The sequence below is a fragment of the Macaca thibetana genome, chromosome 9 (assembly GCF_024542745.1).
Source record: "Macaca thibetana thibetana isolate TM-01 chromosome 9, ASM2454274v1, whole genome shotgun sequence".
NCBI classification, from domain to species: domain Eukaryota; kingdom Metazoa; phylum Chordata; class Mammalia; order Primates; family Cercopithecidae; genus Macaca; species Macaca thibetana.
Window position 1 is genome coordinate 62772543 of NC_065586.1, and position 13089 is coordinate 62785631.

General features: G+C 51.0%; 2 protein-coding genes across 3 annotated transcripts in view; one reads left to right on the top strand and one right to left on the bottom strand.

Moving 5' to 3' along the window:
* Positions 1 to 13089, bottom strand: part of ADAMTS14 (ADAM metallopeptidase with thrombospondin type 1 motif 14) — an 88532-nt gene that overhangs the window by 64171 nt on the left and 11272 nt on the right. The gene's annotated exons all lie outside the window — the stretch shown is intronic.
* Positions 6728 to 13089, top strand: part of SAR1A (secretion associated Ras related GTPase 1A) — a 537387-nt gene continuing 531025 nt past the window's right edge. Inside the window, exon 1 of the mRNA XM_050803675.1 lies at positions 6728 to 6737. The gene's annotated coding sequence lies outside the window, so the exon portion shown is untranslated. The remainder of the gene's footprint in view (positions 6738 to 13089) is intronic.

A 13089-nucleotide genomic window follows, 5' to 3' on the forward strand; every position in this document is an offset into this window, starting at 1 on the left:
TGGGCTCCTCCTGGGCCACAGAGACTCTTCTCCTAGACAGAGAAGACAGGAAAGCAGGCTTGGTCACCAGACCGGGAGGCAAGATGGGCCCAGTTCCTTCCCCTCAGACCTCGGTTTCCCTGTCTGCACAATGAGAGGTTTGGCCCAAGTTCCCTTGAATCTCTGCCCTGGCCAGGAAACCAGGCACCACACAGCGTAGACAGGCTGGCAATGAGAACTTTCTGGCTTTCTGCCTCTTCACTAAAGTACTCCTGTCTCTCAATTTATAGAATGTTTATATTTCTGAAAAGTGGTGGCTAATTTTAAAGTGCTAAAATCAAATCAAATTTCTGTATAAAAAATCAAGAAAAAAAGGAGAAATAAATTCTGGTAGGATGGAAAATAAATGTCAGTCATATTGAATTTCTACCTATACCTTATTCTTTTACAAACGGTAAATAAATAGGAAACATGTACTAGAAAGTTTCTTCACACAGTAAAACTAAAACAAAGAATCGTTGACTACATCCAATTGAGCCACATACCCGTAGGCCCTTGTCCAATTTCCCCAAATGGAAATTCTCCAGTGCACAAATCTGACCACTCTCAGCTGGGCTAAACTCCCTTTAATGTGGCTGTTTCTGAGGTGCCTTCCCTGGGAGGTGTGTGGCTGAATGGTGGTGAGGGTGGAAGATGGGAAGGACTGTGGATTCTCCAACATGACATCGTTTTGGTTGCAAAGGTAACACATTTGGCCTACCTCTTCATCCAGAGGCCTCCAGGCCATGTTAACATGTTTTCCGGTATGGGTTCCCTCAGGGGAAGGCCCCAAGTTCAAGTGTAAGCCCAGGACACCCAAAGAAGACATGGTCACATGGCAACTAGGGAGGTGAGTGCTGGCTTAGAAATCACCTTGTGTCCTGCTGTGAACCACAACTGAACAAGTTCAGCGGGTCACCCACAGCTGTCTACTATCAGGATAAGGTCCCAAATATTACAGCAGGTAATTGAGGCCAAATTATTTTGAAATCAGTATGTATGTGTACATGCGTACATAAAAGTACATCTATTCTCAAACTGCATGTATGTGGATGTAAACTGGGAGGCAAGGGTACCCGGAGCCAACAAAGAGATTTCCAAGGGGAGCACAGAAGAGATCTCCAAGGACTGGGAGACGTGTGGGACATGGGCAGGGCTCTATCTGCGTCAGGTACAGAGTCAATGAGCAAGGACCTGGCCTGGGGTCCAGACAGTTGCAAGTGGCTTGGCTCTCAGGGGACAGCTGCAGGCCTTGGGAAAAGGGGATCCTGAGTCCCCTTGCTTGCTGCTGCTTGGACCAGCCTACCTTTGCCAAATGCCCAGGAGGTCCATTTCAAGATGGTAGCTCCAGTGAAGCCAGCTGAGGGGTGGGCCAGATTGCCTCTCCTTTCTCCTTCCCAGGCTGGCCTATCTGGGGCTTCCCCAGAGGAGAAAGTAGCAGAGCAGACCACCTCTCAGCCAATCATCCCACCACCTCCCAAGGAGAGTGTATTCTTGGGCCTGAACTTGTTCTGGAACTTCTATCACAAGGGCTTTACTTCCACGGACACCCCTTGATGCTGTCTCAGGTTCTAGGCCTCCAGCAAATCCAGCTTGAAACTGTTCCACTGTAGGAAACAAAAGAAAACCCAGCAACTGGATGCTGGAGTGATACACACAAGGATCAGAAATGGCTTCCACCAGATTCTTCAACGGGTGGCCGCTTCACCTCAATAGGGCCACCTGCATCTGCATGTACTGTTCCCAGCCACTGCCAGCCACACTCCTTGGCTAGACCACATGGGCTGCTACAACCCAGAAACCTCGACCGCAGGCGGCTCCTTCCCTTCCCCCACTGCCCTGCTCACCTAACCCTAGCACTTGACTCCAGTTATTATTACACTTCATCGGGACCTCCAAGATATGATCCTTACTTCCTCACTTCCCTTCTCACCACCTTGGACATCTAGGTCTAGTTGCACAATAATTATCTTGCAAACACCCATACTCTCTCACCCTCTTTCCCTGCATTCTTCTCCACCCTGGTTCAGCCCGACCATCCACCTACTCCATGCGTGCACACAGGTGCCTACTGGTCTCACTTGAAATCAGCAGCTCACCTCACGTGAGCATGAAGCTGAGGTTCTGCTGCACTTCCCTGTTAAGACTAACAGCTTAACATTCTGTGTCCCAGCTCTCCCAAATGGCTCAGACCCCCAACACTGCCCCACCCCCAGTCTCATACTCCAAGGCTCCCATCACCCTGTTGTGCCAGTGCCAGTGTCCTCCCACAGCTGGGCCCCCTCTCCTCTTCTGTGGCTGGATGTGTCCCCCTTCCACTCTGTGCTCAGGATCACCTCTCTGTCACCTCCTCAAGGACTCAGCTCCTGCAGTTAGCACCCCCTTTCCAGTTCCATCACACTTTCCTTTCTATAAGACCATTACTATCCGCATCCAAGCACACTCGAGTGTCCCCCATCTTTGAAACTCCCTACCTCCCATCCCTGCCCAACCACTGCCCATGTCACTGCTTCCCTCCACAGCAGAAAGTGTTGTCTACACGCACCACCTCCATGCCCCCTGGCTTCTCCTCTACCCACCCCAAGTGGCCTTCTAGAGCCACCACTTCCTGGAAACTGCTCACCTGTGACTACCACATGGCCATGGCCAGCAATCACTTCTTTGTCCTGGTCTCACACAGCTCCTGCAATCATCAGCTCTCCCTGGCACGTCCCCAGGTCCATGGCTTTGGGTACTGCATGGCTGCAAATGACTTCCAATTTACATCCCCGGCCCTGGCTCCTCCTGGAATTCCTTTATGATTATCCAACAGCCTCCTTGATAGAGACTGGATCTCCACTGGGCATCTCAAACTTTGGAGCAGAACTCTAAGTTTGACTTCCAGACCCACTCCTCCCCTTGTCTTCCCCATCTCAGGAAATGACACTGCCTTTTTCCCAGTTGCTCTACCCCAAAATCAAGGAGGAGGGACAGGCTCAGTGATCTAGGTCTTTTCAAGTCCCCCAACCCTGGCAGGTCCATCAGTCAGTTCAGCTGAAAGCAACGCCCTACATAACCTGCAGTGGCCAGAACCTCTAACGGGTCATCCAGGGCTGTTGTCTCTGATTCACGGCAGGGAGGAGAGGCAGCCCCACCCCTCACACCCCCACACCCTGGAACCACGGCTCCTGCAGGGACTCTTCAGAGTGACCCAGATCTCTTCCTCCCTCAACATGTCCTTAAGTGTTTATGAAGCACACACTGCTTGCTGAGCTTGATGGGGGTGAGGTTGGGGTGCAAAAAGACATGAGAGACCGGCCTCTCCTCGCCTGATAAGGGACTTGTATCTGGAATATGTAAAGAACTCTCACAACACAATCACTAAAAGACAACCCAGTTCTAAAGTAGGAAAAGGATCTGAACACACATTTCTCCAAGAAAGATCTACAAACAGCAGTAAGCACATGAAAAGATGTTCAATATCATCAGTCATCAGGGAAAGGCAAATCCAAACCACAAAGAAATAGGATGGCTTGAATCAGAAGGTCAGATAACCAGTGTTGGCAAGGACGTGGAGAAACTGGAACCCTCATACATTGGTGGGAATGTAAAATAGCACAGCCACTTTGAAAACAGTCTGGCAATACTCCTCCAGTGATTAAACGGCATTACCACATGATCCAGCTATTCCACTTCCAAAGTGTAAGCACCCAAGAGAAATAAAACACATGCCCACGCAAAAAAAAGTTGTTCGTAGCATTATTCCTAGTAGTCAAAAGATGGAAACAAGTCAAATGCCCGTCAATGGATAAATGGACACACTATATATATGTATATATATAGCCATACGATGAAATGTTATTTTGCCGTAGAAAGGAATGAAGTACTGATATATGCTACAAGATGGATGAACCTTGAAAATATGCCAAGTAGAAAGAAGCCAGATGCAAAAGGTCACATATTACATGATTCTGTTTGTATGAAGTGTCTTCATACAAATAGAATAGGCAGATCCGCAGAGATAGAAAGTAGATTCGTCACTGCCAGCGGCTGGGGTCATGTCGGATTGGGGGTGAATAGCTAAAGGCCACATAGTCTCTTTGTTAGGTGATGAAAATGGTCTACAGTTGACTGCAGTGATGACTGCAGATATCTGTGAATATAATTTTTAAAACCACTGAATTGCATATTTTAAATGGGTGAATTGCATGGTGTGTGAATTATATCTCAATAAAGCTATTAATTAAAAAGATAACATGCATGAACGGAGGCGAGAAACACGCACAGAGATAATACGCAGGCACAGAGAGGACACACAAAGGGGTGACTCACACAGACGACAAACGCTCCAGCAGACATTCATGCAGAGACGACACGCATGTGGCACGCAGACTGCCTGCTACCACGGAAGCGGGAGTCAGCGAGGCTGGGATGAAAGCCTGCCGACACTGAGATTTCATCTAATTCAAACCTGATGTGGAAGCCTCAAGCCACAGGAGCTCTGCTGGAGGCTGGGGCTGCCAAGTCCTCGGCCCAAGCCAAAGAAAGTCTGAAAGCTGATTCAGACTGAGCTGCAGCCTTGGGGACAGGCAGGAAGAAGGAGCTCTCGGAGGATGGGGCTGAAAGCTGCCAGGCTTGTCCACAACTGGCACGCTCTGCCACGTACATCTGCACGGCGCCCCATACCAGCAGCATCAGCGCTGCCACAACAAGCCAAAGGCTCAAAGAAACACCAGGAAGCAGCGAGCCTCCGCCAGCTGGAGATAGTTATCTGGGATGACCACATGGCCACAGTTCCCAAGGTCATGACCTCTGCAGGTCCCACACCCTGGGAGATGCTGGGTGAAAGGCTACTGAGGTCTTGCTGAGCCCAGTGCATTTGCAGCAAAAGTCTTTCTCAGGGGAGAAGCAATGTGGTGGGTAAATGCAGAGATCCTAGAGCCAGAGAGTTCCTGAGTTCAAATGCTGGCTCTACCACTCTCAGATCATGTAATGCTGGGACACTTACTTAACATCCTTGTGCTTCAGGATTATAACCACAACCATCTTGTAGGGCTGTTCTGAGAAAGCAATACACCTAAGGCACCTAGGATGGTCCCAAGCATGCCACGAGGGCCATGTTAGTGTTTGCATCTGCGGCCATGATTCTCATGATCACCATTGTCACTTTGAAATATGCCTGGAAGCCCCGGTGGCTCAGGAAGGGAACCCACAGGATCAGTGCTGGGGGTGACATTCTGGAACCACAGGAGGGTTTGTATGTAGCTCCTGGCTCTGCTATGGCCTGGCTTTGACATGCTGATACAGTTTGGATGTTTATCCCCTCCAGATCTCATGTTGAAATGTGATTTCCAGTGTTAGAGGCGGGGCCTGGTGGGAGGTGATTGGACCATGGGGGCAGATCCCTCATGAATGGTTTAGCACCATCTCTTTGGTGGTGAGTTCTCGTTCAGTTCACACAAGATCTAGTTGCGTAAAGTGTGTGGCACCTCCCCCATCTATTTTGCTTTTGATGTCACCATGTGGCATGCCAGCTCCTCTTCCCTCCCACCATGACTGCAGACTTCCTGAGGCTCTCACCAGAAGCAGGTGCTAGAGCCATGCTTGTACAGCCTGCAGAATCATGAGCCAACTAAAATTCTTCTTTATAAATTGCCCAGCCCCAGATATTTCCTTATAGCAACATAAAAATGAACTACCACACATGGCCAGATCTCCTGCCTGTAAGTGGAAAGAAGTCCTCAAGAAAAAAAAGAATACCAGTGGTGAACGTCCTAAGGGGAAAAGTCCTTACCCCCCAAAAAGGGACTGGCAGAGGATGATGTTAGAGGTGAAAAAGAAGACCTGCAGACAAAAGGTTGGGCAGAAACATACCCAGCTGTTAGGGAATTGCCTCTAGGCAATGAGATGGTAGGCAATTTCTTTCTCTTTAAACTTTCAGGTATTTTCTGACTTTTCTATGATGTCCTTATCTCAAAAGGCACACCTATTCTGCACCGAGTGTGTGCCTACCACATGAACACAGAATCAACTCCCATTCCCTAAACAAAGTTTAAAAAAAGGGAAACAAATATAATGTATCCCTCCTTTTCTGTCATTCAACTTTCCTCCAAAGTAGTGTAGAGGCTTCACTGGGGAGGGAAACACCTGGGGTTCCATCCCAGCAGGGTCCTTCCCAGCTGAGCGGCACCAGCCCTCTCTCAGCCTCAGATTCCACATCTGAAACCAAAGAGTGGACGGGAAGATGAAATAAGGCATGGGAAATGGCCCTCCTGGAGCCGGGTTCACAGCAAGTAATGGTCTTTTCCTTTCCTTCCCTCCTCCGCCCAACTTTTCTGGTCCTGAAAGACCTAACCCCAGCTACTGACCTGACACACAGTAGGCTTTCCAGGAGACAACAGCAGCCGTTCTTAACCCTAGACAGTCATTAAAATCACCTGGGGGAATTTACAAACCTACAGTGACCTCCCAGGCCAATGAAATCAACACTCGATGAGTGGGGCTCAGGAGTCAGTGCATTCTGGAAGCTGCTGGGTATTCAGACATGCATCCAGGGCTGAGAAACACTGATCCAAACCCTGGATCAGTGGAATGGCATGAAAAGGGACATTTAAGTGGTCATGCGTGTTTCATAAAGAGAGCAAGAGCAGCACAGGTGTGTTCATCATAACACCGGAAATGGGCAAGTAAGAGAAGAAATGAGCATACAATAAGTACGCTCCCCGAGAGGGGGCCGGGGGAGTCCAGCGGGCTGGGTTACTGCACACCTCTTACTTCATGACCAAGGGCCATCTAGACCACAAGTGATCGGGAGGTAGAGGGAGCAGCTGTGACCTGCTGAGTGGCCAAGGACCAGTCAATGCTGTCACAGCCATCCAAGCTGGGGGTCCACAGTGCAGAGAGTGAGGACAATTATTAGTAGTCCCTCTGTGCTGATGTTGATGATGAAGGTGATGACTAGCTCTGTCCTCTGGCACCTTGGAGAACAGAGTTGCTCAGATCATCAAAACCTTGAAGTTCTGTTTTTTGTTTTTGTTTTTGTTTTTGTTTTAACAGGGTCTCATTCTGTCCCCAGACTGGAGTGCAGTGGCACGATCTCTGCTCACTGAAACCTCTGCCTCCCAGGTTCAAGCGACTCTCCCACCTCAGTTTCCCGAGTAGCTGGGACTACAGGCGCGCATCCACACCCAGCTAATTTTTTGTATTTTTAGCAGACGCGGGGTTTCACCATGTTGGCCATGACCAACTGAACCCCTGACCTCAAGGGATCCGCCCACCTTGGCCTCCCAAAGTGCTAGGATTACAGGCGTGAGCCACCGTGCCCAACCAAAAGCTTGAAGTTCTTAAAGGAGGAGTGGTCACTTTTTATTTCTACTCCTCTTCCCTTGCCAACCGGCAGATGTCCTGGCCCAGAGGCAGGACCTGTAGGTGCTCAGAGACTGCCTTCTGCTGCAAACCCCTCACTCTGGAGCCCATCCAGACTCAGAGCAGACCTTGCCAGGCCGGCAGCCGCCCTCAGATTCCATTCCCCAGTGCCCAGGAGCCACACGGCTCTGAGGCTTCCCTCTCTGTCACCACCATAGCCCACCAAGCTCGGCAAAGGAGCTCTGCCTGGCCACTGCTTGGCCCTGAGTGCTGGCAGCAGCCATGGCTCCGGGATGAGGAGACAGGAAGCAGCCCTCAAGTGCCAGCAGGCGGTGTGGCTGCCAGGCCCTGAGTGGAGGAACAGCACCCTGCGTGGAGGCCTTACAGTTTGAACCCTGCTGCTCAGACGCACACCAGCTGATGGTGAGCAGCACCAGGAAAGGTGCTACACCCTTGGCAGTAGGTGTAGCACCTACTGCTTTTCTCTTGGGAAAGCAGGCCCAAGAGAGGGCCCGACAGGTCACTGTCCCAGCGAGGCCTCCCCTCTGAATGAACCCTACAGCAGCCTGGCCCAGGGGGTCGCTGACTAGTTTTAAACCATGTCTGCCACGTGAGACCACGCACGTAAATGTTTATCACTGCATCTGATACTCAGCCTGGTCTGTAATGAGCCACTGATGAGGGGCTTGGCAGTGGCCGAGAGACAGGTTCCCTCCGGAATGTAGGTGAGCACAGGAGAATGCCAGGCTAGCTCTAGCCCCACGAGTGACTCCTAATGACACAATGATCCTCCAGGTATCACTGGCCAGTCTCCTCTGCAAAGGGTGGAAGGAGCAGATGAAGCACAATTGGCCAGAAGACCCCAGACAGGTGGTACAGTCCTATACTTAACCCTGCCCAGGGACCAGCACCACTAGCACAGGTTCCAGATTTGGCCCCACTCTGACAGTTCACCTGCCAGGCACTAGCAACACAAATGCCCACACTGCAGCCACCAGACCCCCTCCCTTCGCATGTTCACCTATGTCTCTGTAACTTGCTTCTCCTAAACCATTGCCTGCAATAGCACATATTCACTCATTCATTCATCAGATGGTGACTGAGAAGCCCCTGATCTAGGTGCTGGGGATACAGACAAAAATTCCTCTTTGCATGGAGCTAACGTTCTATAGCAGGGTGGAGACAGGCAGTAAATAACTAGAAATATGTGACATACCAAGTGGAAGGAGCCATGGCGAAGAGAAAGGATTGGAGCTTGAAACTGTGAATACGGTTGCCAGGGAGGACGTCCGAAGGTGACATTCGAGTGAAAGCCTGAGGGGTCTGAGGGGCAGGCCCTGGCAGTCCCTGGGGAGGAATGTTCCCTTCAGGGAAGGCAGTGAGGAGGAGCAATGGCGGCCCGGGGACTGGTTGGCTTCTCCCTGAGGAGTGCCGCGAACCACGGAGGACTCGGATTGTAACAGGAGTGCCCGGGCCGCTGTTGGCGAAGAGATTGCAGGGGCAAGGGAGTGCAGGGAAGCGAATGCCACCATCTGGGAGAGACAGGAGGTGGCTCACACCACCCCAGTGGTGGTTATTCTTATTATGCTGTGTTTGTTTCCCTTTTAGAATTACCAGCAACAAAAATCCCCACACTGGAGCCACACAGGATCGGTTCTGTACCAGAGCCATGGTTCCCACGGGCCTCCGTGCCTTCGCCCCTGCTGTGCACCCCACTGGGAATGCCCCTTTCACTCAGCTCAAAGGCCACCCCATCACTGCTCCCTCCTCTGTGCTCCGTGGCAGCGGCTCTTGGCAGGTGCTCTGTCCCTGTCCCAGTATCTCTTTCCCTCTTCTAGACATGAGCTTCAGGGGGATGAACCGGTTGATGCTGTGCAGCTGACTCTGGAATGAAACCATGCTAAACAAGCATCCTTTGGGTCAGGCCTTAAAACAAACTCCCTTGGGCATACCACCCTTGTGAGAGGTCCACCTCCCCAAAATTGTGGCCGTGGATTAGGGGACAGCATATTTTACCTAGCATCTCCCTATGCAGGGACTATGAATTATGAAGTGACAACATCTCAAAGGCACGATGCACCCAGGCCAGCAGTAGGCCAGGCTGTGGAACACAGGCCTCTTCGGACTGGAGGAGCTAACTCTGAGTGTGGACCCCTGCCAGCCTTGAGGGGTGGATGTGAACCTCTGCCTGGGGGGTGAGTGTGGCTTGGAGGGGAAAGTGACAGGCTGTTTCTGGACAGACCAAAGGTGTAAATATGTGGCTGGCTTAAAAGCAAAGGCTGACAAAGGCCTTCAGCCACCCGTTGGGAACAGAGTTTGCATTCAGACCAACCTGGTCCTAACAAACGATCTCACCTCCAGACATTTCTCTAAAAAGGGGCCTGTTCTACTGCCCCATCAGCCGTGTTACTGAAAGCAGAAGAAAATTAGACTGCAGGGTTTTTAAATGTTCCATGACGAGTAATGTGTACATAACAGCAGCCCTCTCCCCCTCCAATATGTTGAAAATGGATAAAACAGCAGCACTGGTGGCTTGAGTCTGAGAAACACCAGAAGGTTCCATTCGAGCATCAAATCCCACTAACTGGGCCATTGACATCTGTTTTTCTTAGTTGGCCTCCCAGTTTCAGGGAAGACAATGACATGAGAAGTTGAGCAGCCCTCCCCATCACAGTGGGAGCCTCATAAACACCTCTACGCAGTGCCCCCAGCCCCTTCACCCCCCACCACCATTAGACCAATCACTTTTAGCATTCATCATGCTGAAGCTGTTGCCACAGCTATCGTATCAGGGAACAGCACACAGTTTACGACCTTGAGGCTCTGTTCACATACACTTGGTCTTTCCACTGACAGGAGAGGCTGCCTGGAACTGTGGGAGGAACATTGCCTGGGAGGAAGGAACCTTGGTCCTTGTGCGCCCTGACACCTGACACTCACCTGCTACTCCATGACCCTGGATCTCCTCCCCAACTTGAGCCTCAGCTTTCTCTGCTGGAAAATGAAGAGGGAGCTAGAAGCCCCCAAAGCCTCTTCCAGCCACAGCTGTCTCCAACTCAGGCCAAAGTCAGGGTGAATGGTGGAAATTACGCTGAGCTGGGATCCATGTAGGTTTTCATAACACAAGGGTATCTGCAAGCGCCTGAGCTTATGTTGACAGGGACCTCCTTAGTGTTGCTAAGGATGAAGCAGCAGGTAAATATTATCACTGTTGTTGTTTTTAGGGCTTTGAAAGCAGGGCAAGACCCACATGCTGAAAATGGAATGCTGGGCCTGGTGGATGGTTTGGGAACTTTCCATTGCAGTGCCTGGGAATGTGGAATCTCCTGGACCCTCACTGAGAGCCCACCCTGGGCCTGTACCACCCTGGGGCTGTACCACCCTGGGCCTGTACCACCCTGGGCCTGTACCACCCTGGGGCTGGGAGGCAGATGCAGAGGCAAGCACAGCCATCACTCTCACCAGCTTGCTGAACAGCCCCCAGCCGCCTTCCCCCCAGCCAGTGCCTGAAGACACAGAGGAAGAAAAATAAAACCAGCCCTTGCTGGAATGGGAGGCCAGCTCTGCTCTGGAGGAGCCGCAGTGAGGTGATGTCTGGCTTTTATTCCATATCATAAATAAGTTATTAATCCAAGGCAGACAGTGAGGCATGGTCATGAGGAGACAAGGGAGGTAAAACTGCAAGATCAGACTGGCTGGAGGACTGGAAAACCACCCAGGACCCAGGACCCAGGCCCTGGGCCTCCACTCACACAGACAGCAGCCCAGACAGGAGGGGGCCTCTGGAAAGCAGGGGGAAGAGCCCTGGCATGGGCGCCCAGAGAGCTAGAGACACACCTGCTGTGGATCCTGCCTCAGTTTCCTTATTTACCCTAAGACATCAGCAATAAGAAGAAGAAATGCTAACTTTTATTGTTCCAGGCACTGTGGCAGCACTTTAAGTGCATAATTTCTAACCCGCAAAACTATGAGGTAGGGACACCCACTTTACAGATACATAAACCGAGGCTTAGAGATGTCAAATCACTTGCCTAGGAGCAATGTGGAAGAATGTTTGCAAAGATGGCTGCATTCAGTCCTCTTGTTTCTGTACACAGTCTTTTTACAATGAGACTTTACCACTCCTTCCCTCAAATGGAAGAGTCCATTTCCCCACTCTTGGAAAATTTTGTCCAGCTTTATGGCTTGCACTGACCAGCAGAATGTGCAGAAGTGACCTTATGCCACGATATGGTTTGGATCTGTGTCCCCACCAAATCTCATTTCAAATTGTAATCCCTAATGTTGGTGGTGGGGCCTGCTAGGGGGTGACTGAATCACAGAGTCAGTTTCCCATGAATGGTTTAGCACCACCTTCTTGGCTGTTACTGTGACAGTGAGTGAGATCTGGTTGTTTAAAAGTGTGTAGCATCCCCCTCCTTTCTGTCTTCCTCCCGCCATGTGAGATACTTTGCTCCCCTTTGCCTTCTGCTGTGATTAGAAGCTTCCTGAGGCCTCCTCAGAAGTGGAAGCCGCTATGCTTCCTGTACAACCTGCAGAACTGTGAGCTGATTAAACCTTTTTTCTTTCTAAATTACCCAGCCCCAGTTATTTCTTTTTTTTTTTTTTTTTTTTTGAGACGGAGTCTCGCTTTGTCGCCCAGGCTGGAGTGCAGTGGTGAGATCCCAGCTCACTGCAAGCTCCGCCTCCCGGGTTCACACCATTCTCCTGCCTCAGCCTCCCGAGCAGCTGGGACTACAGGTGCCCGCCACTATGCCTGGCTAAGTTTTTGTATTTTTAGTAGAGACGGGGTTTCACTGTGTTAGCCAGGATGGTCTCAATCTCCTGACCTCATGATCCACCTGCCTCAGCCTCCCAAAGTGCTGGGATTACAGGCGTGAGCCACCACACCCGGCCCCAGTTATTTCTTTATAGCAGCGCAAGAATGAACTAATACATACAACTCCCAAGGCTAGGCCTCAAGGGGTTTTCCAGCTTCCACCTTCACCCTCTTGGAATGCTACCCTGAGACTGCCTACTGGAGGATGACTGACCACAGAGAGAACTGAGGCCGCCCGGCCAACAGCCAGCACTATGTTGGTCATGTAAAAGAAGCCAGCTTGGGCCTTCCAGCCCAGCTCACCCTTCAGCGGAGCACAGCCAAGTGAACAGGGCTGGGAGCAGGCAGTGGAGGAACCTCCCAGCCCACCCACAGAGTTATGAGGAAGGACACAATGTTATTTTCAGTTCCAAGTTTTAGACTGGTTTGTTACACAAGAATGAGAACTGATGGTTACTCAGTTTCCCCACCCTGCCTATTTCCCCAGGAGAGCCTGTGCTGCCCGCCTCCTGAGATTTGGCTGGGGTCAAGACACTCCCATGCATACTACAGTCCTTCTGTGTCCTCCAGGCCCTCACATTGCCACCATCAGGAAGCAGTGACTTCCTCTCTCCACACTGAAGACCCACAGTCACCCTGGCAGGCGGGTCAGGAAAAGCCCCCTTTCTCTCCAAAGAGTCCCTTTCTTGTTTTGTGTGCTGCAAACACAAATTGCCAAGAGGTACCCAGTATTTCCCAGTAAACTGGGTTATCTAAGTGGCAAACATGAGAAACCAGCTCGCACTCTCAGAGAGGGTGTGCACCCTGAAGACAGAGACTTGCTCACGAAGGCAGTGCTGAGGGCGGGGAGGTAAATGGGTTTCCCCTGCACGCCCGGTAGGCCCGCGGAGAGTGACTGCGTGAGCACG